This window comes from Antennarius striatus, chromosome 2 (genome assembly GCF_040054535.1).
Source record: "Antennarius striatus isolate MH-2024 chromosome 2, ASM4005453v1, whole genome shotgun sequence".
Classification (NCBI taxonomy): Eukaryota; Metazoa; Chordata; class Actinopteri; order Lophiiformes; family Antennariidae; genus Antennarius; species Antennarius striatus.
Genome location: NC_090777.1, coordinates 15,039,509 through 15,063,305, shown reverse-complemented (window position 1 = coordinate 15,063,305; position 23,797 = coordinate 15,039,509). Strand labels below are relative to the sequence as shown.

At 43.1% G+C, this 23,797-nt stretch overlaps 1 protein-coding gene and 1 pseudogene across 2 annotated transcripts in view; one reads left to right on the top strand and one right to left on the bottom strand.

The window, feature by feature from the left end:
• The window catches only part of prkar2aa (protein kinase, cAMP-dependent, regulatory, type II, alpha A), a 62,041-nt gene that overhangs the window by 8,146 nt on the left and 30,098 nt on the right, over positions 1–23,797 (top strand). The gene's annotated exons all lie outside the window — the stretch shown is intronic.
• LOC137608516 (uncharacterized) lies at positions 8,842–9,734 on the bottom strand (annotated as a pseudogene).

The following is a 23,797-nucleotide window of genomic DNA, read 5'->3' as shown; positions in this document are numbered from 1 at the left end:
GCCATATCTGTTAATTTGAAAGTGTACAAAACTTCCAGAGTTCTTGCAGACTGTATACACCAACAGATGTGTGACCATGTATACAAACCACCCTGTTTGAGTGTGTAAAGAAGTTTGCTTGCTGATTGGCCTGGGGTCAGAGTGACCCAGGGTATGATCACACTCAATATGGTGACATTATAGCCCCTGTGACCTCTTTCTGTCTCCTGACTTACTACACCCTTTCAATAATTTTTCATGTAAGTTAATTTGTTTCTGTCAGTCTCACTCTGGGCTTGCTTCATTTACTGATTTCTCTAACAATCTTTTTTAGTTATCTCTTTAGTGAAGGAGTTATGCAGGTTTTTGTTTGGTGGTTAAAGTTACCCATGAATGTCATATCAAAGAAATGACAGATTTTTTTGTCTTCAGTATATTTTTCTATGCAAAACTTTTCTCCCTGATTGTATGTGATGAATAGCATTATGCTTAGCCCAAACAGTGCATTGTTAATAAGTACAAGACAGATGTCTGTATACGTTATTATACAGGTTTTTATACAGGTTTTTATACAGTTTCCCATTACCGTCTGTGTACATTAGTGGGTCTGTGCTGGGGTGTTTGGTTGTATGCAGGCACAGCAGGTCTCAGAGCAGTGTTGTGCAACAGGTGACCTGATTAGCAAGCAGTAGTGTGTGTCCAATGTACTTTTAGCCTGCAGACAACTCTAATGCAGGTTAGCGTCTCCACAAAGACCTGGCTTTTCAAATTGACAACACTAAGTGAAAAAGACATCAGATGGCTCATACTACTTGTTCTGGCTTCGTATATGTTACCCATGTTTTTAAAAACAATTTGTGAGCCACAAATAGGAAAATACATGTAGAAATATATAGAAGAGATAAAAAATAACATAAAACGATACAGCTGTCAATCAACTGACCTATTGTTTTTGTAGCTTGCTTAGCGATGCTTCAGGAAGCATGGCGACATTATTCAAAAGTCAAAGTGTCCACAGCGAGCATTTTGCAGGTCATTAATATCATTCATTCAAAGACTGGGGTTCACAACCTATACAGACGTTATTCTTACATTGTTAACCCGTTCATGGAGAAATGAACTCTCCCTGACCAGGAAGGCCAATACAAAGCCAGTTGGTAGTTCTAACTAAGTAAAATACACTGCTCAGAAAAAGAAAGGGAACACTAAAGCGTTGTAAATCTGAATGAATAAAATATTTTTATTAAATACTTTGTTTTTTCCATTGTTGAATGTGCTGACAACAAAATCACACAAATTATTAATGAAAATCAAATGTATCAACCCATGGAGGTCTGGATTTGGAGTTCTACTCGAAATTAAAGTAAGAAAAAAACGCTACAGGCTGATCCAACTTTGATGAAATGGCCTTTAAACAATTCCAAATGGGGCTCAGTTGTGTCTGTGGCCTCCACGTGTCTGTATGACCATTCCTTGTTTTATGTCCCTTTTGAATTTCTCTGTAGTCTTATTTCTGTTTCATGTGGCCATCCCCCTGTACGTCCATCCATCCATCCATCTTCCACCGCTTATCCGTAGTCGGGTCGCGGGGGCAGCAGCTTCAACGGGGAGCCCCAAACTTCCCTTTCCCCAGCCACATCCACCAGCTCTGACTGGGGGATCCCAAGGCGTTCCCAGGCCAGTGTTGAGATATAATCCCTCCACCTGGTCCTGGGTCTGCCCCGAGGTCTCCTCCCAGCTGGACGTGCCAGAAACACCGGAGACATGCCAGCGTCCCGGAGGCATCCGCACCAGATGCCCAAACCACCTCAACTGACTCCTTTCCACGCGAAGGAGCAGCGACTCTACTCTGAGCCCCTCGCGAACAGCAGTGTTTCTCACCTTATCTCTAAGGGAGACTCCAGCTATCCGCCTGAGAAAGCCCATTTCAGCAGCTTGTATCCGCGATCTCGTTCTTTCGATCATGACCCATCGCTCATGACCATAGGTGAGGGTAGGAAGGAAGATTGAATGGTAGATGGAGAGCTTTGCCTCTTGGCTTAGCTCCCTCTCTGTGACAACAGTGCAGTAAAGCGACTGCAATACTGCTCCTGCTGCCCCAATTCTCCATCCAATCTCACGCTCCATTGTTCCCTCACTCGTGAACAGGACCCCAAGATACTTAAAGTCCTTCACTTGTGGAAGGACCTCATTCCCCACTCGGAGAAGGCAGTCCACCGGCTTCCTGCTGAGGACCATGGCCTCAGATTTGGAGGTGCTAATCCTCATCCCCGCCGCTTCACACTCTGCTGCAAACCAGACCAATGAGCGCTGCAGTTCACAGGCCAATGACGCAAACAGGACCACATCATCTGCAAAAAGCAGCGATGCAATCATCAGGCCACCAAACTGTAACCACTCCTCACCACGACTGAGCCTCGATATCCTGTCCATGAAAATCACAAACAGAATTGGTGATAAAGCGCAGCCCTGGTGAAAGCCAACAGCTACTCGGAACAAGTTCGACTTACTGCTGAGAACCCGAACGCAGCTCTCACTTTGGGCGTACAGGGATTGGATGGCCCTAAGGAGAGGCCCCCTCACCCCATACTCCTGCAGTACTTCCCACAGTATATCCCTGGGGACTCGATCATACGCCTTCTCCAGGCCCACAAAACACATGTAGACTGTATGGGCATACTCCCAAGCCCCCTCTAGGATCCCTGTGAGAGTAAAAAGCTGGTCCGTTGTTCCACGACCAGGACAGAACCCACATTGTTCCTCCTCAATCTGAGGCTCGACAATCGGCCGGACCCTCCTTTCCAGTACCTTGGAGTAAACTTTCCCAGGGAGGCTGAGGAGTGTGATGCCCCTGTAGTTGGCACACACCCTCTGGTCCCCCTTTTTAAAAAGAGGACCCACCACCCCAGTCTGCCACTCTTTCGGCACTGCCCCAGACTTCCACGCAATGTTAAAGAGGCGTGTCATCCATGACAGCCCCTCAACACCCAGAGCCTTCAGCATTTCCGGCAAATCTCGTCAACACCCGGGGCTTTGCCACCGTGAAGTTGTTTAACTACCTCGGTGACTTCGCCTCGAGAGATTGACTCTGACCCCCCATCATCCTCCAGCTCTGCCTCTGCAACAGAGGACGGGTCATAGGGGGTGGTTGGATTCAGGAGTTCCTCAAAGTGTTCCTTCCACCGACCGACAACCTCCTCAGTCGAGGTCAACAGTGTCCCATCTTTGCTGTATACAGCTTGGATGGTCCCCCGTTTCCCCCTCCTGAGGTGTCGGACAGTCCTCCAGAACAACTTTGGTGCTGCCCGATAGTCCTTCTCCATGGCCTCTCCGAACTCCTCCCACACCCTCTGTTTTGCCTCCATCACAGCCGAGGCTGCAGTCCTTTTGGCCTGTTGGTACCCTGCAACTGCTTCAGGAGTCCCCAGGGACAACATGCCCCTGAAGGCCTCCTTCTTCAGTCGGACGGCTTCCCTGACCATCGGGGTCCACCACGGTGTTCGAGGGTTACCGCCCCTTGTGGGACCCAAGACCTTGAGACCACAGCTCTCAGCTGCAGCTTCATCAATGGAAGCTTTGAACATTGACCATTCAGGTTCAATGCCCCCAGCCTCCACAGGGATGCACGAGAAGCTCCTTCGGAGGTGTGAATTGAAGGCCTCACAGACCAAGTCTTCCTCCAGACGTTCCCAGTTCACCCGCACTACTCGTTTGGGCTTACCAGGTCTATCCAAAGGTTTCCTCCGCCAACGGACCCAACTCACCACCAGGTGGTGATCAGTTGACAGATCTGCCCCTCTCTTCACCTGAGTGTCCAAAACACACGGTCGAAGGTCAGATGATACGATCACAAGATCAATCATTGACCTCCGACCCAGGGTGCTCTGGTACCAGGTACACTTATGAGCATCCTTGTGTTCAAACATGGTGTTAGTTATGAACAATCCGTGACTAGCACAGAAGTCCAACAAAACACCGCTCGGGTTTAGATCAGGGAGGCCATTCCTCCCAATCACGCCCCTCCAAGTGTCTTCATCATTGCCTACGTGTGCATTGAAGTCCCCCAGGAGAACAATGGAGTCCCCTGCAGGGATCCCTTCAAGGACCCCATTTAGGGACCCCAAGAAGGCTGAATACTCTGAACTGATATTTGGTGCATATGCACAAATAACAGTCAGAGTTTTCCACCCCACAGCCTTAAGGCGTAGGGAAGTGACCCTCTCATCCATCGGGGAAAACTCCAACACAGCAGCGCTCAGCCAGGGGCTTGTGAGTATCCCCACACCCGCCCTGCGTCTCACGCCTGACGCAACTCCGGAGTAAAACAAGGTCCAACCCCTATCCAGGAGTTTGGATCCAGAACCAAGACTACGCGTGGAGGCAAGCCCCAGCAGATCTAACTGGTAACGCTCCACCTCCAACACAAGCTCCGGCTCCTTCCCCACCAGTGAGGTGACATTCCACATCCCCAAAGCCAACTTCTGCCACCCGTGACCCCCTGTCGTCACTGCCACCCATATGGCAGCGCACCCGACCCCATCGGTCTGCCCTGCGGGTGGTGGGTCCACAGGGGTGGGGAGAATCCACGTTGCCTTTTCGGGCTGAGCCCGGCCGGGCCCCGTGGCAGACCCGGCCACCAGGCACTCTCTGGCGGGCCCTCCGTCCAGGCCTGGCTCCAGACGTGGGCCCCAGGCTTCCTCCGGGCAGGGTCACATTCTTCCCTTTACGATTTGTCATGGGATCTTCTGAACCATTCTTTGTCTGGCACTTCACTTGAGACCTGTTTGCCTTGGGTGACCCTACCAGCGGTACAAGACTCCCGACAACATAGCTCCCAGGATCCTTAGGGCACACAAACCTCTCCACCACGATAACGTGGTTCCTTGGAGAGGTACGTATTTGATATTTTTCTAAATTACACTTGTCAAACCAACAGATGAGAATTTTAGTAGCAGCAGTAGTAATTGTAATATCCAAGTGATTGTATTATGTATGAAACATTCTATTTTAACTACAGTAGTACCTCAAGATCCAAGCTGCTCAACATAATTTTTTTTAAATATGAGCCATTACTTAGTCCGTATTTACGTAAGAGCAAAATCTGAGATGTGAGCCGTACTTCGGGCCATCACCGCTAGTTGGTGGATGGATACAGCAGCTGAGACTGCATCTCATTCTTAACCACATGTTGGCAGATGAACACATCAGCTGAAAGTGGTTCTTGTTCTCTTAAAGAAAGATTTAGCGTGCCTGTGCTCACGACTTTCATTTCATCATTGTTTACGTAACTTATATATAGTGGTGCCAATAAGTATTGGGCAACATAAGAAATTTGGAAGTTCACCCATTTAAAAAGATATGAGGTTTGTAATTTTCATCATAGATACACATAAAGCATGAGAGACTGAATGTAAAAAAAATCCAGGAAATCACATTGTATGATTTTTAAACAATTTGTGAAAATGAGTGGCCAAGAAGTATTGGGCAGCCATTAAGTTACTTTTAATACTTTGTGATGTAGCCTTGGTTGGCAATGACAGAAGTCAAACGGTTCCTGTAGTTCCTGACCAAGTCTACACACACTTTAGTAGGGACTTTGGCCCACTACTCTGCACAGATCTTCTCTAGAGCTGTGACGTTTGATGGCTGTCACTGGGCAACATGGAATTTCAACTCCCTCCACAGGTTTTCGATTGGGTTGAGGTCTGGAGACTGGCTAGGCCACTCCAGAACCTTGATATGCTTTTTACGGAGCCACTCCTTGGTTTTCCTGGGAAGGAGGTTTTACTCAAACTGTCACAATACATGGACCCATTCATCTTGCCATGGATACAGACCAGTCTTCCTATCCCTTTTGCAGAAAAGCATCCCCAAAGCATGATGTTTCCACCCCCATGCTTCACAGTAGAAATGGTGTTCTTGGGATGCAACTCAGCATTCTTCTTTCTCCAAACACGGCGAGTGGTGTTTAAACCAAAAAGTTCAATTTTGGTCTCATCTGACCGCATCACATTCTCCAAATCTTCCTCTGGATTGTCCAGATGGTCTTTACCAAATTTCAGACGGGCCTTTGCATGTGTTTTGTTTAGTAGGGGCACCTTTCGGGCTATGCAGGATTTCACCTCATGATGAAATAGTGTTACTTATTGTCATCTTTGTGGCAGTGGTCCCAGCTTCAATGCTCAATGGTTTTCAAAGCATTGACCAGTACCCACCGTGTAGTTCTGGCCTAATTACTCACTGTTCTCCGGATCATTTGAACCCCATGTTGAGCCACATTTTGTAATAACGGTGCATTTTGTAATAAACGTCGAAAATGTCATAAGTTATTACATAATGCGGCAAAATTTATTACAAAATGCGTTGGGGCAGTTTATTACAAAATGCACCGTTATTACAAAATGCGGCTCAACACCCCATGAAGTGAGATCTTGCATGGAGTTCCACTCCTGAGGAGGTTGTCAGTGATCTTAGACTTCTATTTTCTAACAATGTTTCCAACTCATGATTTTTTTCTCACAAAGTCGTTTACAAATTGCAGTCTGACTCATCCCAGCTTTTCGGCAGTTGTACAATTTTATCTCTGGTGTCTTTGGGAAGCTCTCTGGTCTTGGTCATGGTGAAGACTAGAGTCCGACAGTTTGAAGGTGTGTGCAAGTGTCTCTTGGGCATTTAATCAATTCAAACAGGTTCCATTCATACTGTTAACGAGTGGGGGCTGGAATAACTTCTTTAAAGAGCAAGTGACTAGTCTGTGATGGACAGACAGTTTTTTGTTTTCTAGTTGCCCAATACTTATTGGCCACCATTTTCACAACATAAATTGTTGAAAAATCATATAATGTAATTTCCTGGATTTTTCTTGTATTCTGTCTCTGATGTGTACCTATGATCAAAATTACAAACCTCTTATTTTTTTAAAACTTGCAAATGTTTTAGGTTGCCCAATACTTATTTTTAGCACTGTATACAGTAAATAATTATGCACAAAGTATGCAAGTCTATTGATTATTTCCATAATTTAGAGGGTTTGGGGGCTTTTTAACGAGGCTGGAAGGAATTAAAATGATTTTAGCTGTTTTAAATGGGGAAATGTTGGACTTTCGAGTTTCACTTACAAACTCAGTCACGGGATGGATTAAACTTGTAGCTCGAGATACTACTGTACATAGCACAACATTTTCCACGGTTTACAAGTCTTTGTTGCTATTATGACTTCCATTTTGGTAGTGCAGCAAGAAGTTGTAGGTTTTTCCTTCATTAAACCCTTTAAATGTCCAGTCTCATTTCAGTTATCAAATAATCCATTTGGAATCTCACCCTCTGAATGTCTCAGTATTACTACTTGTGTTAATATTGTTGTACTTTGTACTTGCCTGTTGTTACTGCAATGATATTACCAAGTAATTGCTTATCAAATGCTGTCAATTCTTGCTGTCAAATGTTATGGGTAATAGGCTAATGATAATAGGAAGCGTCGAGAGTCAATTGTTACTCAGTGGTATAGGATTGGTCATTATTCTGATTTCAATGGTTCTGATTCCAATTCTGGTGCTTCTGCATTCACGTACAAATAGTTTGGTATAGCTTTAATACAGTGGTCTAGTATTGTTTGCTGTTGAGTAAAACATTAATGTCCCTTGTGATGAGTTGCTACTGGCCTGGCGACACTTCAAACAGGGTTTACTTTCTGATTTGTATGGTGTTTAGTCAGAATTATTTAGCTGTGTTAGCTGTGCATCATTCCTCAAATGAAATACAATTGACACAGGTGTTACACTGTGCTGACCAAGGCAAAGTGAAGCTAGGAAGCTTTAGCAGGTGGCTGCGCATTCACTGGATAACACAAACAGCTCAAGCTGAACATTACCAACTAGGCTGAGCTGTCACAAGTTCAGGCATCAGTAGGAAATTGAATCCGAAGTGAAATACAAATCAAATTGTATGCATATGAATGCAACTTTAAGTATTTTGTGACAATTTGACAGGGAGATCAGAGATCAAAAGGTGTTTGTGTGTCTGTGTGTGTGAGCAGAGCCAGTAAAGCATTGTAGAGATGTGTAAAGTAAAACACTTGGTGGCCAAACCCTGTCCGTACAGTGAATTGGAGAGGGAGACGTAAATAAATATGGTATTAATGAGTTGATCAGTATAACATTTTAATTATCAAGTAATGGTAAATACTGTTCGGCTTCACTACATCTTAAATTTTTAGTAGGTAGTCACGTGATACAGTACGCGCATGCTATTGTTTGATAGCTTCCCTTTTTGCACTATATTCCAAGACTCATGGGACACGGCACACTAAGGCCCCGTCCACACGATGACGGATTTTTTGAAAATGCAACTTTTTTGTTGCGTTTATGCCTTCCGTCCACACGACGACGCAGATATCCGGAACGAAAACGCAACTTTTCGAAAACGCTGGCAGAGGTGGATGTTTTTTAAAAACGCTGGTTCTGCATTGTCGTGTGGACGGTGTATCCGCAACTTTTAAAAAATACTGACGTCTTGCCTGCGACGAAAACCTCTGACGTGATATTTATGGGCCTGTGTGTTGTGACAACAAAATACGAAGGATTCCTATTGGATACAATTTGACTCCATACTGCCACCACATGGCCACCTGCCACCTGTGAGGACATAGAGCACAGAGACTCCAGGGAAAAAGTTGAGTTAGTACGGTGTAATTGGAGATTTGGAGAGTGATATCAGAGAGGAGGAGGAGTAACAGAGATGGTTGGAGAGGAGGAGGAGGAGAGAGGAACTCAGTGAGTCTGGATGTTGAGTCTCCAGCAGTGTAGGTCTATAAGAAAAGAAAAAAACATAACAAAAAACAACAACGTAGTAACCATAGTTGCCTTAATTGTAAAATTTATGAAAAAGAAAAGTTTTAAGTCTAGTCTTAAATAGTGAGAGGGTGTCTGCTCCCCGAACTGAGGTAGGGAGGTGGTTCCACAATAGAGGGGCTTGATTGCAAAAGGCTCTAGCCCCTGTCCTACTTTTGTAAATTCTAGGAACCACCAGTAGGCCAGAATGTTGAGAGCGTAATGCTCTAGATGGATTATATGGAACTAAAAGTTCCTTCAGAGAGGTCGGTGCCTGGCCACGAAGGGCTTTGTAAGTGAGGAGGAGTATTTTAAAATCTATCCTAGCTTTCACAGGAAACCAGTGCAGAGAAGCCAGCACAGGAGAAATATGGTCTCTGGTACTGGTCCTGGTCAGAACACGGGCGGCAGCATTCTGAATTAGCTGAAGAGTCTTGGCGACTTCTTGAGGCAGCCTGAAAAAAGTGCGTTATAGTAATCTAGTCTGGAAGTGATGAAAGCATGGATTAATTTCTCTGCATCATTCCATTTTAAAATATGCATGATTTTAGCAATGTTTCGGAGATGGAAAAAGGCCGTTCTAGAAACCTGCTTAATGCGTGTGTTAAACGAGAGATCCTGATCAAAGATGACACAAAGGTTCGTCACAGTGGTTTTGGCCTCAAACTTGATGCCATCCAAGGCTATCACATCACTTGGCACTACATCCCTAGCAGTTTTTGGGCCGAGCACGATGACCTCACTTTTATCAGAATTGAGATGCAAAAAGTTATTGGTCATCCAATCTTTAATCTCGTTGATACACGCCTGTAATTTGCACAACTGATTGACTTCATCAGGTTTAATCGAGAGATATAATTGCGTATCATCGGCATAACAATGGAAATTGATGGAGTGTTTCTTTATGAAATTACCCAGAGGAAGCATGTATAAGATGAACAGTATTGGACCAAGAACCGAGCCTTGACGAACTCCATAGCTAACTGTAGTTGACTGAGAGGAGTCGTTATGAACGTGAACAAACTGGGAACGGTCAGTTAAATAGGACTTAAACCACATCAGTGCTGATCCCTTAATACCAATTGTTTGGTCCAGTCATGACAGAAGAATATTGCGGTCAATTGTGTCAAACCCCGCACTAAGGTCCAAGAGAACCAGTATAGAAACAAGTCCTCTGTCTGAAGCGGTTAGAAGGTCATTGCTAACCTTGACAAGTGCTGTTTCCGTACTATGATGTTCCCTGAAACCTGACTAGAAATTCTCGAATAAACTGTTGGATTTAAGGAAATCACATAACTGATTAGCGACTGCTTTCTCTAAGATCTTAGATAAAAACGGGAGATTTGAGATGGGTCGATAATTATTTAGAACAGTAGAGTCCAGGTTAGGTTTTTTGAGAAGTGGCTTGATTACAGCTACTTTAAAGGACCGTGGTACATATCCAGTAGATAATGACATGTTAATTATATTAAGGAAGTAGTTGCTAAGTAAAGGTAGGGCTTCTTTGATGAGTTTAGTTGGAATTGGATCTAACAGACAGTACCAGAATACTGGCACTGGATGAAATGCCAATTAATTTATTCCTCTCTTGAGAAAACCAGGAGTACAAAAGGGTGAAAAAAGAGGACTGTGAATCAGCCAGAGAGTTAGGAAGAGGAAATGGTTATGTCCTTGTTCAAATCTGAATAAATCTTAGAAGTATGACCTGGACGAAGAGTGAATTGGGGGAATCAGCCCTCACGCATGCAATATTGTGTTTAGAATCCTCAAATTTTCCTGGAAACGTATTGTAATATATTTTTATATTTAATATATTTTACAGACATAATTTATAATTTGAACTATTTCGGTATATATTTTTTCTATACACGAGCCATAACTGTATCCTAGCATGATCCCATTTTGGAGAATAATTGAGCCCATTAAGTTAAAGATCAAGTTCATTAAATAACCTGGGCTTGCTCTAGCCAATCAACACTACACCATAGGCAAAGTAAATTCCAGAGTGGCTACAGTGTTTTTAGCCTGTGTAGCCACAGTGGCGTTCTTATTTTTGAGATAAAAACTTACAACTTTTTTGGACTTGCGAAAATCCCTGAGGGATAACATAAGAAAACAAACTTTTTCTCTCGCTAGGCGGCGCGCATGCCAACGGAAATAGCTGAAATGACCTGAACGCTCCCGATCATTAAATATGCACTCGGGTCATAACCTCTCGTCCAATGAAAAAATAGCATTCTATTTTTACAAGCTAAACCTGTGAATTGGTGTATAAGGCAAGGACGATCGATCGAAAGAAAATGAGAATAGAGTGTTTTATAGTAGATTTTGTGTTAAAATTCAAATTGAACAACAAATGGTGAATGCTGAGAGGGGGTAGGAGTGGTGACGGACCGATCAGAAGGTAAATGAAAGATATTATCAATACTCTTTTGTAGTCTTAGACTTTTGATCCCTAGGACCGGCAGGAATAACCAACGATGCATGTAAATGTGTATTCACCTCGCTTGCTATAATAACAAGTAAAACTTACAAGTAAACATTGAGTGATACATATTTTGTATGACTGTTATCTTCACATAGTGAATCTCACATTTATACCTGCACAAAGTAAGATAGAAATAAAGATAGTTAAGCTTGAACTGTTGACTTTAGTGTATTTTTGTACACTGTAACGAATTGACTGTAGAATTTACAGTAAATACCTGGCAAAAAAGTTGCCAGTAAAGTATTGTAAAATAGCGGTTTATTGCTGTAAAACCTTTTACAACGTATTACTGTAAATCTTTTACAGGTTTTTGCTGTATATAATTTACAGTAATTTACTGTTTTGTTTTTTAGAAAACAGCAATTCAATGTAATCTGGTTTACAATTTTTTCTTGTGTTCGTCTAAATTGCAATAGTTACCTGGCAACTAGAGTTGCCAGTAAATACCTGTAAATAATTAACAATACAATATTTTGTTGTAAAATGTTTTTAGTTAATTTTGGTTTTTACATTAGCTGCTTTACAAATTATGCAGATTGTGAAATGTGAATGAAACAAAAAATAAAAGTGTCAGACCTGCTGCAAAATACAACTTTTATTAAAGGTCAATGCATTTGTACAATACATGTTAAGAACCTGAGGTAACTTCTTAACAGCTCCTAAAATCAGAGCCATAGGCTCCATTCAGATCAAATGTGACTGTCCAGCATTGGTCAAGCAAGCTACAGAGTCAATGAATGGGGCATGATATGCAAAAGGTGCATGGAACATGAACAATTCACAGAAACAATGAAACAATGTTTTCACACAATGTGAGAGAACAGTCCTTATCTTTTGGACTATGCAGAAAGCCATTCAAAGTCCATGAGTCACGTAAGCAGAGAGGAGACATGAGGATTGACTGTGTTGTTCTTCTTCTCAATCACCTTCCCACTTCTTGGGCTGACCAGCTTTGCTGTCTTGGTGCCACTGGTTGGGTTGATTCCAACAAAACATCTAAAATAAGAAAATAAGAAAACTTAATGAAAAAACTGTGCTCACAGCTGCCCTACAAGCCAGCAGATCAATGGTCATATAGCACAAGCCCCATCATTTGACCTTCCATGGGCAAAACTGCAACAAAAACTATGCTGTTTTATTATTTTTCATTATCATTTCATTTGTGCAGTCCAGACACTTAGGCAAGATGAAATAGAAAATAGGTCTCCCATGCAATGACTAAACGATGTAGAGACATAACAGTTAAAAAGGTAGTTTGTATTTCTTGCCACAAGACTGTACGTTAACAACTCAATAACTTGACATTATTGTGACTGGGTGACAGGGAGTTGGCTCGTATTACAGTTGATTGATTGTAAAACAAGCTCTTATTAAAAAGACTACAGTAGTTATTGCAATATGCAACACTAATTACCAATAACTGAAAGAAATATGTTATCTAAAAAATCTTGGTAAAAGGATTTTGATAGGAAATGGACAAAACTGGACTTAGACATGTTGAACATTTGTTACTTTTCCAGCATGTCCAGTGGTGTAGTGGGGTCTGGGTTGGTGGGTATACTATTGGGTCGATCACTAAAGAGAAAGCAGGTATGATTTCAATGGCTTTTTGGCTGATAGGTGGTAAACTGTTAACTGATTTAAAAAGAGGAGGGTATGCTCCATTAACTGGTGTATACTACACCACTGAGCACGTCCCTGGCGTTAGCTAACCCTTAGCTAATGTTAACTGTAAAGTTACTTTCATGAGCTTTTGTTAGCCTGTTTATTGGCGAAAAAAATGTGACGCAAACACAATGCTCACTGTCATCGCACTACATGCAAAATCTGTACATGCAAAATCTAGTACAAGCCCAGATAACATATCCAGCAGTCTACCTTACAGTGAATGCCAAACAAGTTCTGTCTCCATTTCCTAACACATAATTTCTATGTGTCTTTGCCTTATTTCCAAAATACGTTTTCTTTTGGTCAAGTGCTTTCTTTCTTTCAAACAACTTTGAGGTGAATGCACACAAGTAGAATGTTTTTGAAAAAGGTTACTGAAAGGGTACGGGAATATTAGGTCATGTTGGACCGCAGTGGGGGCGCGCCCGGGGTGCAGCGGCTCTGGACCAACTATCCATCTGGCCTCGAAATTTTGTTGTACCATCTCTGTGTGTGTATAATGAAAATAAAGAAAGTTTGACTTTTGACTTGACTTTGAAATAGGTTTGGCATAATCTGCACAGGAGGGTATGAGCGACAGTAGAAATTGACAGTGTTGGATTTGAAGTTGATTACTGAATGGGGACGGACATGTTATCACATCAAGACGGTGGCATCGTTCATCAGGTTACAAAATGAATATGGAGTAGTTCAATAACAAAACCATGAATGTAGATTACAAATAGGCTTGTTTAGAACAAGCGCAATAGTTCAGTCATTGCAGACAATGTTCAGTAAGTTTTTATCCATATGTGCTTCATTGATAAGATTATTTTAATTAAAAATTGTGTCTTTATTAAACATATTGGTTTTAATGTTAGATACACTTGCCACAGAATTCTTCCAGAGTTCTTTTTCCTCAGTGTTTACAAGTATGAGCTGGGCTTGCGCTAGCCATTTGCCACTTCGCCATAGGCAAAGTAAATTCCAGATTGGCTACAAGGTTTTTAGACTGTGTAGCCACAGTGGCGTTCTTATTTTTATGGAAAAAAGGCTAAAACTTGAAACTTTGTCGCTCGCTAGCGGCGCTCGCTATTTCCGCTAGCGAGCGGCGCTAGCTATTTCCGCTAGTGAGCGGCGCTAGCTATTTCCGCTAGTGAGCGGCGCTAGCTATTTTCGCTAGCGAGCGGCGCTAGCTATTTCCGCTAGCGAGCGGTGCTAGCTATTTCCGCTAAAGAGCGGTGCCAATGCCGCTATTTCCGCTAGCGGGCGGCGCTAACGCCGCTATTTCCGCATTTCGACGGAATTTAGCCAAAGCATGTCGACGGAAATAGCCGAAGTGACCTGAACGCTCTTGGTCATTAAATATGCACTCGGGTCATGACCTCCTCTCATCCAATGAAAAACAAAATATTGTTTTTTTACAAGCTGAACCCGCAAATTTGTGTACGACAAGGCGAGGACGATCGATCAAAAGAATCCAGTGTTTTAAAGTAGAGTTTTTGTTAAAGTCCTCATTAATAAACAAATGGTGAATGCTGAGAGGGGGGAGGAGTGGTGACAGACCGATCAGAAGGTAAATAAAAGATATTATCAATACTTGTTTGTAGTGTTAGACTTTTGATACCTATGACTGGCAGGAATAACCAGTGATGCATGTAAATTTGTATTCACCTCGCTTGCTATTTTTCATGCCTTTTTAAATTGAAATGAAAAATCATGTTGTTGAGTTAAAAAAAATAAAATGAACTATGGCATACCAATGGTGTTGGTGGTAGTCAAAGTTAAAATGTCTTCTAGTCTAAATAAAACTTAAAAGTAAACATTGAGTAATATTTTGTATGACTATCTTCACATAGTGAATGCAAGTTTTCAATTGTTGAATCTCACATTCATACCTGCATAAAGTAGGACAGAAATAAAGATGGTTAAGCTTGAACTGTTGACTTTAGTGTATTTTTGTAGGTAAACTGAACAGAAGATTTTGTCCTCAGAATGTACCAGAATGCAGGAAAACAACCCCATTTTCTAAAACGTTTCCTGGGGCAGCCCCCCCGGACTCCCCCATGCCCGCCGCAACAAGCGTTGGTAGTCCGCGCACTATGCCCCTGTCTTGGACACAGAATGTGGCTATTTGTGGCTTGCTCAATTCTTCTACACTGAGCCACAGTGGCTTAGTCATACTAGCTCCTAGGGCAAGCCCAGATGAGAGTGAATTTCCTGAGGTCTTTGGAGAATTTGGATACCTAGTGCTGCTGTCATCACTTTGTGCTCTATACTAGAAGCAGGTAAAAGAAGATTGAAATAACATTCAGTTTGTTCTCCCTCGAGCATTTAGTTAGAGTCTAAACAGGACCTCACTTGCCATAGCTTTCGTCTCTTTTCCCTGTCAAAACCTTGCATTTTTATTATTTTCCTTATTAAGATCTCTACCATTTCGAAGTGTTGAAAAGCATGTCTGTTTTTAAGCTGTCAATCTTTTGTTATACGTTAACTTTGTTTCTTTGATCTCATTTCCTCTGAGCATATTCTTTGTCCTCTCAATAACCCTGTCTCCTGCTCTGCATGTGTTGGTCTCTATGTACAAGCCCAATCTCATTAGACAAGATGGCTAAGAGAGTTGGGGTTAAAAGGGCGGTTTAGCCGATTTGTCTTTGGCACGGTAAGAATGAGAATTAACAAGGGGGACAAGTGTAGTGGAAGAAAGAATACCTGAAAGAGAAAAGCCCTGATGAGAGAGAAAAAAGTGGCCCAGATCAAACATTAAATACTAATTTAATGCTAGATTTTTATGTTGGGTTAGTTGGATCTAAGTCAGGATCTAAATATTTAAAGTTATTCTAAGAGTACTAAGTTGTATTGGCTAATGAATTGGGGAATCCTGCTTAACCATCCGTCTCATTCATTTTCTGCCGCTTCATCCACCGTAGCGGGTCATGGGGAGCTGGAGCCTATCTCAGCTGGCACAGGGCGTGAGGCGGGGACACTCCGGGCATGACGCCAGTGCACCGCGGAGCCACACACAAAGACAAACAACCACGCACACACACACTCACTCCTACGGGCAATTTTGGGACCGGCCAATCAACCTAAAGCGCATGCTTTTGGAGGTGGGAGGACGCCGGAGAACCCAGAGAGAACCCACGCAGACACGGGGAGAGCATGCGAAATCCGCACAGAGCTGGACTCGAACCCGGACCCGCCGTGTTGAGGCGACTGTGCTACCCACTGTGCCACCGTGCTGCCCCCATCCGTCTCAATTAGTTCCCAATCTTGTATATCAAAGACCTACATGACAGATAGGCAACCAATCAGGATAATCCCTGTTGCTCAAAAGTCTCCAGAACAACACATGACCTCGCTTTGGATCTATATTTAAAGAGGAAAGTGAGACGTCAAAGTCGATTTAGTGTTTGATCTAGAAACGTGCCGTTGTGATTTGTTGTTGGCATAGGCAATAGCAGTCCTAATATTTGGGAGGGGGTACAGGCATTTTAATGTGCTAAGTTGCCAAACCACCATCATTCAGCCTTTTGGAGTCCTCATTTACAGCAGCACTAACAGTGGGCATACTAGTAGGCTGCAACATTAATGAGTTACTTATCAACAGGTCATGAGATTTATATGCCTTTATCATATTGAAATGATGGTTTTGCATGCCCTTTTTGGGATTCTTGGAACCGTCAGTGTTCCAGAGGCACTTAAGCAATTCCTGTGGAACAGAAAACCTGGTGCAGATGGCATAGCTAAAAAAGGGCAGTAATGCTGAAATGAGTCTCTTGCAGGGTTATGGCATGTTGAAAACATTGATGTAATCTGAAAGAACAATCACTAGACAATAATTTATGTTGCTGAGACTTGTGGAGAAAATAGCTAAGGGAATTTCCACATCGCAACATTCTGAGAATATTGTTGGGTCACAAACTTTAATGTCAGGACAGGGAAAGATGGGTTATGTGAACATGACATTCAACTAGTTCTTGTGTGATTTGTGATATAAAAGTCTTAAACAGATCAGCAATAGACTTACTTTGGTATTCACTTGTGACTGTTATTAAACAAAAGAATAATGTCTGCCAGCTGGTATCAGAAAAGAGATGCAGGTTGGTTTCTTGCCAATTGGCTGTTGGAGACAGCTGAACAGACAAAGGCCAGAGTGTTGCTTGTGGCTGTATCAGTCAGTCATTACTCTGACTTGACAACTAAACAGTCAGTATTAAATGTGAAAATTCCATATCGTTGCTTTACTAACCTCATATATATTACATAAAGTTTAGGTAATATGGACATACAGTTTGAAGATGAATGACTGAATACATTTGAACCTAAACCTATCCATAGATTGGAAGTTAATGTTTGTGTTGGTATTAACTCCAGACTGTGGACTAAACATTTTGTCCTACTGGGGTTCAATCACCAAGAAACTGTTGAAATTGAAAGTGCTCCCTGTCAGCCTTCATTGGAATTGATGGTGAAGGGCAATGACCTCAATTGTTATTGATAAAATTGGATCAGTTCTAGTAAACACCTCTGCTCTTTTATAATCACCAAGACACAGGTACAAAAAACAGGCAATTATGACAATACATTTACAATGAGCCCTCAAGATTGTAGGGTGCGGCAGAGGGCTCAGTAGCATCATTGGGCCAAGGACATTGCACCAGGTTCGTAACTGGGGCGGACTTCCAACATGTAAACCCTTACTTTCAGAGTACTGTGTTCAATACTCTGATTGTGCTTGAGTAAAACGTGTTGGTCAGTCTAGAGGCCTGGGCCTTGATGGACCTGTACCTCTTCCCAGTGGGCAGCAGTGAGAACAGGCTGTGGGCGGGGTGTGAATGGTCATTGGTGATGCTTTTGGCCCTATGCAGCCATCCGGTGTTGTAGATGTCTGACAGAGTAGATAACTGTACACCTACGACCTTCTGTGCTTGGTGCTTAACTCTTTCTAGACCCTTCCTGTCAGCCTGAGAGCAGCTGTTAAACCACGCCAGCATATTGTTGGTGAGGATGCACTCCACAGAACACCTGTAAAAGAACAGCAGCAGGTCCTGGGACATGTTTACTCTTCTCAGGGACCTTAGACAGTACAGGCGCTGTTGCGCCTTTTTCACCTGGGCATTGGTGTTAGTGCCACATGTAAGGTCCTCTGAGATGTGTGTTCCCAGGAACTTGGAAGTTCCTGATCGGTTCCACCTGGTCCCCCCGGATTGGAAGAGGCAAGGGATCCTCCCTCTTCCTCCTGAAGTCCAGCACCATGTCCTTGGTATTCGAGGAGTTCAGTGCCAGGTTGTTGAGGGAGCACCAGGTGGTGAGGTTCAGGACCTTCTCCCTGTAGGCTCATCAGCAAATTTCACGAGGAAGTTTCCGCTGTTAATTGGGGCGCAGTCATGGGTATACAGGGTGTACAGCATTGGACTGAGCACACAGCCCTTGGGTGTCCCAATGCTCACAGCCAGGGTTGAGGAGTAGTAACCCCTCAGCCTGACTGCCTACCGTTCATGAGACAACTCCCGATCCATGAGCAGGTGTGCTCGTCAATGCCCAGACCACGCAGTTTGGACAACAGTCTGCTTGGAACAAGTGTGATGAAGGCATTGCTGAAGTCTACGAACAACACCCTCGAATAGCTGCCAGGGTGGTCTAGGTGTACAGTATACCCTCATTTTTTGCAGGGGTTACGTTCCAAAAAATATCCGTGGTAGGCGAAATCCGTGAAGTGGTTTGCTTTATTTTTTAGGTATTATACAACAATGTACTATGTATACAATGAAATAAAACACCAAAACCTGTTTTGAGGCCCAAGCATATAAAAAAAAGAAAAACAAACATTTTCAACAAATAACTAATAGTTTTTGGAAAGACTGTAAAATATTTTTAGTAGTACGGGGTTGGACACAGTGTGACTCGCGCGTATTTCACCGTCCTGTATGATAAAGGTGCGAGAGGGCATTCTTTTCTAAAATAAACCTGTCTCATCCATATTAAAAACTTGTTCAGGCTTATATCTCCCTTCCTCGATCTCTGTTAATTTTTTGTTCATGTATGCTTCTGCTCCAGCGGTATTCACAGAGGCGGCCTCTCCATGCAGAAGAACATTTTTAAGTCCAAAGTGTTTCTGAAACCAGCCCTTGCTGGCATTAAATCTGCTTGTTACTGCATGATCAGCACTCATTGATGGCCCGAAATCCTCCCTTTTTTTTTTTTTGCTGTCATGAATGTCATCGTTGTCAGCAAAGGTTTCATAAAGTTTTTTAGCTTTTGTGCGGATAACATTGGTATCCAGTGGAATGTTCTTATTCCTGCAGTCGTTAATCCACAAAGTTAAAGCAGACTCCATCCTTACAATGGTCTTGTTGCGGACAGTCACAACCATTTTTGCATCCTTGTTAAACTTATTGCTGCTGTCCTCCTTATGTTAGTTTCCTCCTTCTTTATGGAACGAACCGAAGATTCATTTATTCCGTAATGGCGCCCGACAGCTGCATAGCTTCTACCTTCCTTCAGTATGTCCAGAAGTTTAACTTATATTTAGCATCTTTCTCTTGCTTTTGGGCGCGTCCTTGGATGCTTTTGCTGGTACAGAATGTTTCTTCGACATTGGGGGTTTTGTCATGGAGTAAATTTGCAAACTGAAATTTGGCAAGCTGTTTGGAGACGAAGCGCGGAGACTGTTCATGTTGGTCAGTCCCTTAATTTTAATTTAATTTTGTTTTTTTAATTTTATCTGATTTGATCCCGAAGAGAAATTAAGAATGCACACTATAATTAGTGGTTCAAACACTTAGCCAATCAGGATGCAGAACACAATGCACTGTTAAAGAAAAGCTTTAAAAAACTACACTAAAAATCAGTGAAACGACGAAGCCGCTAAAGGTGAACCACATAGCAGGGGTTCACTGTACACATAATATGTGGAGGGCCATGTTGATTGCATCACCAGTGGACCTGTTGGCTCTGTAAGCGAACTCGTGCTGATCAAGAATGGGAGGCAGCAGAGATTTCATGTGTCTCAGGACGAGCCTCTCAAAGCACTTCATCACTGTGGAGGTTAGAGCCACAGGTCTGTGGTCGTTCAAGCTGCTGATCAACTTCTTCTTGGGAAAGGATACATTCATTTTCTGCTGCTGAATCTGCTGTAGCAGGTCAGGAGGAGCTGGAGCCGATCTCGGCTGGCATAGAGCGAGAGGTGTGGGACCTTCCGGGCCACGACGCCAGTGCACCGTGGAGCCACACACAAAGACGTACAACCACGCACACACACACTAACTCCTACGGGCAATTTGGGACCGGTCAACCTGAAGCGCATGCTTTTGGAGGTGGAAGCCGGAGATCCCGGAGAGAACCCACACAGACATGGAAGAGCATGCGAAGTCCGCACAGAGCGGGACTCGAACCAGACCCGCCGTGTTGAGGCGACAGCGCTACCCACTGTGCCACCGTGCCGCCCTGGAACGCGTACAATGGCGGCCAATTTCAGGCAACTGGAGACTGGGCAGATGTAAAGACTTCTGCTAGCTGTTCCGCACAGCCCCTCAGTACCCTCCCCTGGACGCTGTCAGGACCGGCAGCCTTTGATGGGTTCACACCGTGGAGCACCTTCCTGACCTCCTCTGTGCCCAGTTAGGGCCAGAGTGTCAGGGGGCAGCAACGTAGGGGCTTCCTGCTCCTCTCCAACTTCAAACCTAGCAACAAAGAGATTTGGCTCTTCTGCTAGGTCTGAGCTGGTGCTGGTGGTGGGAGCACTGGAGCGGTTCATATTAAGAACCTCGCGGATACTCTGCCAAACACGTTGGGGGTTTGCCTCCTTGAGGTGTCCCTCAACCTTTCTGACGTAAGCTGCTTTCGCCTGCTTGATGCCCTTCTTCAGGTTTGATCTGGCCGAGCTGTAAAGCTCCATGTCTCCAGACCTGAAGACAGAGCTTCGTACCCTCAGCAGCTGTGCCACTTCACTGGTCATCCACTGTTTCCTATTGGGATAATGCCTAACCGTCTTCTCCTCAGTGACAGTATCCATGCATGTTTAACAAAACAGAACAGTTGATGTATAGGTGTCCAAGTCATTTTGTGCAAATATGTTCTTCCTGTTGGTCGTCCTGAAGCAGTCCTGTAGCTGAGGGGCGTAATCTCCAGACCAGACCCATACGGGTCTCACCTCAGCCAGTGTTCTCCTAATGAGGGGCCTGTAACATCTTCTTTTCTGCTTTTCCCTTCAGGGATCACCTCAACTGGTGTTCTCTTTATGAGGGGCCTGTATGCTGGGATGAAAAACAGGGACAGATGATCCGATTGTCCAAGGTGGAGGAGGGGGGGACACCTTGTATAATTCCTTGATGTTACTGTAAACCTTATCCAGCATGTTATGACCATGTAACATGCTGATAAAATTTAGGAAGCACAGTCCTTATATCGGCTATCTCCAGGTGAACCCAGGTTTGTGTCACGTTGACAGTGCTGCTATCCTGCTGGTTTTTCTGTGCATCAATGGTGATCGATTGGTTGTCAAACTTGTTGTTAAATGACCTGCGTTCATGAGGAAGAGGCTGGGTAGCGCCGGTCTGTGCGGGTCTCTCCATAGCCGAGCCTGGACGCCGGCTCGGCAGCCCTGCTTCTTGCGCCGCCTCTTCCCTTGTTCGGGCTGGGGTAAAGTGAACCACGGCTGCTCGTGGGTCGTGCTATCTCCTGTGGGATGTTGTCAATGAAAAAACCTGAAGTATTATGTTCCTGCTTGTAATCTCGGAGAACATTCGAGTTTTGTCACTATTTGTCAAAAGTGTATTCACCTTTTTCACACTTAAGCAACTGGTCAAGTGTTCTGAGACAATATTCTTTTTTGAATTCCCAGAATTTTCATCTGGCAATCATATTGTGTCTACATAATATCCTGTATGACCTAAAGACAGCCTAGACCACATGTGTCAAACTTACGGCCCGGGGGCCAAATGTGGCCTGCCACATCATTTTATGTGGGGCACAAGAGCATAAAAGGTAGGAGTGTCTAAAAATAAAGAGGTCAAAAGTGCTTTGAACAAAAACTTCATTCCCAACAATGCAGTAATTAAGCCAATTTTACAGAAACGTTTTGAACGTAACTTGTGTTTGATGTTATTTTTTTTTACTCATGGGATAGTTTGATCCTTGATTGATGGAGTTCTGTTGGTTGAACAACCAAAAAAATATAACAGAGCAGCAAGAAAACATAGTTTCTCTGTGAAAAGGTAATATTTGTAACTTGAAAACGTAAAAAATTCAGTTATTTAACATTAAGGAGTAGATATTTATTTTGCATTACAATGGACCCATTTCACAAGGCAGGGTTAACAAACCCTGAGGTAAACTTGTGGTTCTGGGTTGATTTACCCTGAGCTTGGAAAACCAGGGGTTTTGGTTTCACAAACGGGTTAGTTTTATTAACCCAGAGTAGGTTGACCAGCAGATTAACAGGCGTGACAACTCGAAAAAAAGCCATCAATGGAGCCCCAACTCAACGATTCACCATGACGACGGACGACATGCGCACCGCACCGCTTTACGGCAGTCGGAGTACAGATTTTAATTTATGCAAATGAAGACTTTGAGGACATTTTCAGAGGGGAAACAGAGCTGCTGATGCAAAGGAGAGATGGCATGGGAGTGAGCTAAAGTCGATGTGTAAGTTTAAACGTAGTCTGTTGCAATCACGGTAAAACTACGTAGGTAAACGTCTTGAATAATAGTTTATTAATTTATTGTATTTAGGTGCAGTCCAGGGTGGGAGAAGCACACTTGTCAGCAGATGAGAATGAAGGACAAAAACATAGTTCACACAGGTCAGACTTCTGCATCATCTCAGGGATCCTCCTGATCCTAATTATGTTTGATATTGTACATTATATATCAAGTACTATTAATAAGGAAATCTATTTAAACGTTTTAAATTTTAATAAAACAGTAAATCGGCATATGCACTTTACACAAACAGTTGAGAAGGATAATCATACCATTGCGTTTACCTATTTTATAGGAGAACTGAAATCAAGGGCTGACATGTAGCTCGTTTGCAGGGTTTCCTTGATACAACAATAGCCAAAACTACTTTTGTTCTTAAATCAATATCTGTGGCATTGTACTGCTCATAACCGCTTTAAGGTATTCCAAGTTTTATGGTCACAGGTGAATCATGTTAACTATTAGAGTTTTTGTATTTTTACAATAGTTAACGATCTTTGTGTTTGTAAGAAATAAAGATGACCAAAGGAAATGCGTATTGTATGTTTTTATTGCCCGCTCTGATGGTGGTGATGGTGATTTAGACTCTGAAATGATTTTGGCAGAGGGTGTCTGTCACTTCTCTGCCGTCCTGGATATCAGGAATCATCCTAAGGTGACAAATCTTTAGGTTACTACCACATTAGTCTGCTGCTCAGGTAAGACCATACATCCGAGAGTCAGGAACAGACCTAGACCTCAACATCAGAAATGTCGTCTGTAGCATCACGCATGATCTGGACTGATGTTAGTTTACCTGTGATGCAGATGAATGATGTAGAATAAATGAGAGTTGTGCGTAATGTAAAAAAAGAATAAAAATGATGGTCATTTACCTTTTAACTGTTGTCGTCATTGTTTTTGCCCCCTTTGGTGCATGCGCTCTTGCCTCACCATGCCGAACAACAGAGTGAATTCCAATCCTACTTTTGAATTTCTCCAACCACCCACGCGATGCCTTAAACTCCTTAAACTTCCTTTTGTTTTAATAATGTGGCGATTGTAGATGCATTCCTGCCATATTCTTTGGCGAGATTAACCAAACTCATCCCTTTTCATGCTTTTCTATTATCTCTTGCTTTGTATGGACAAAAAACTCTTCCGTCTT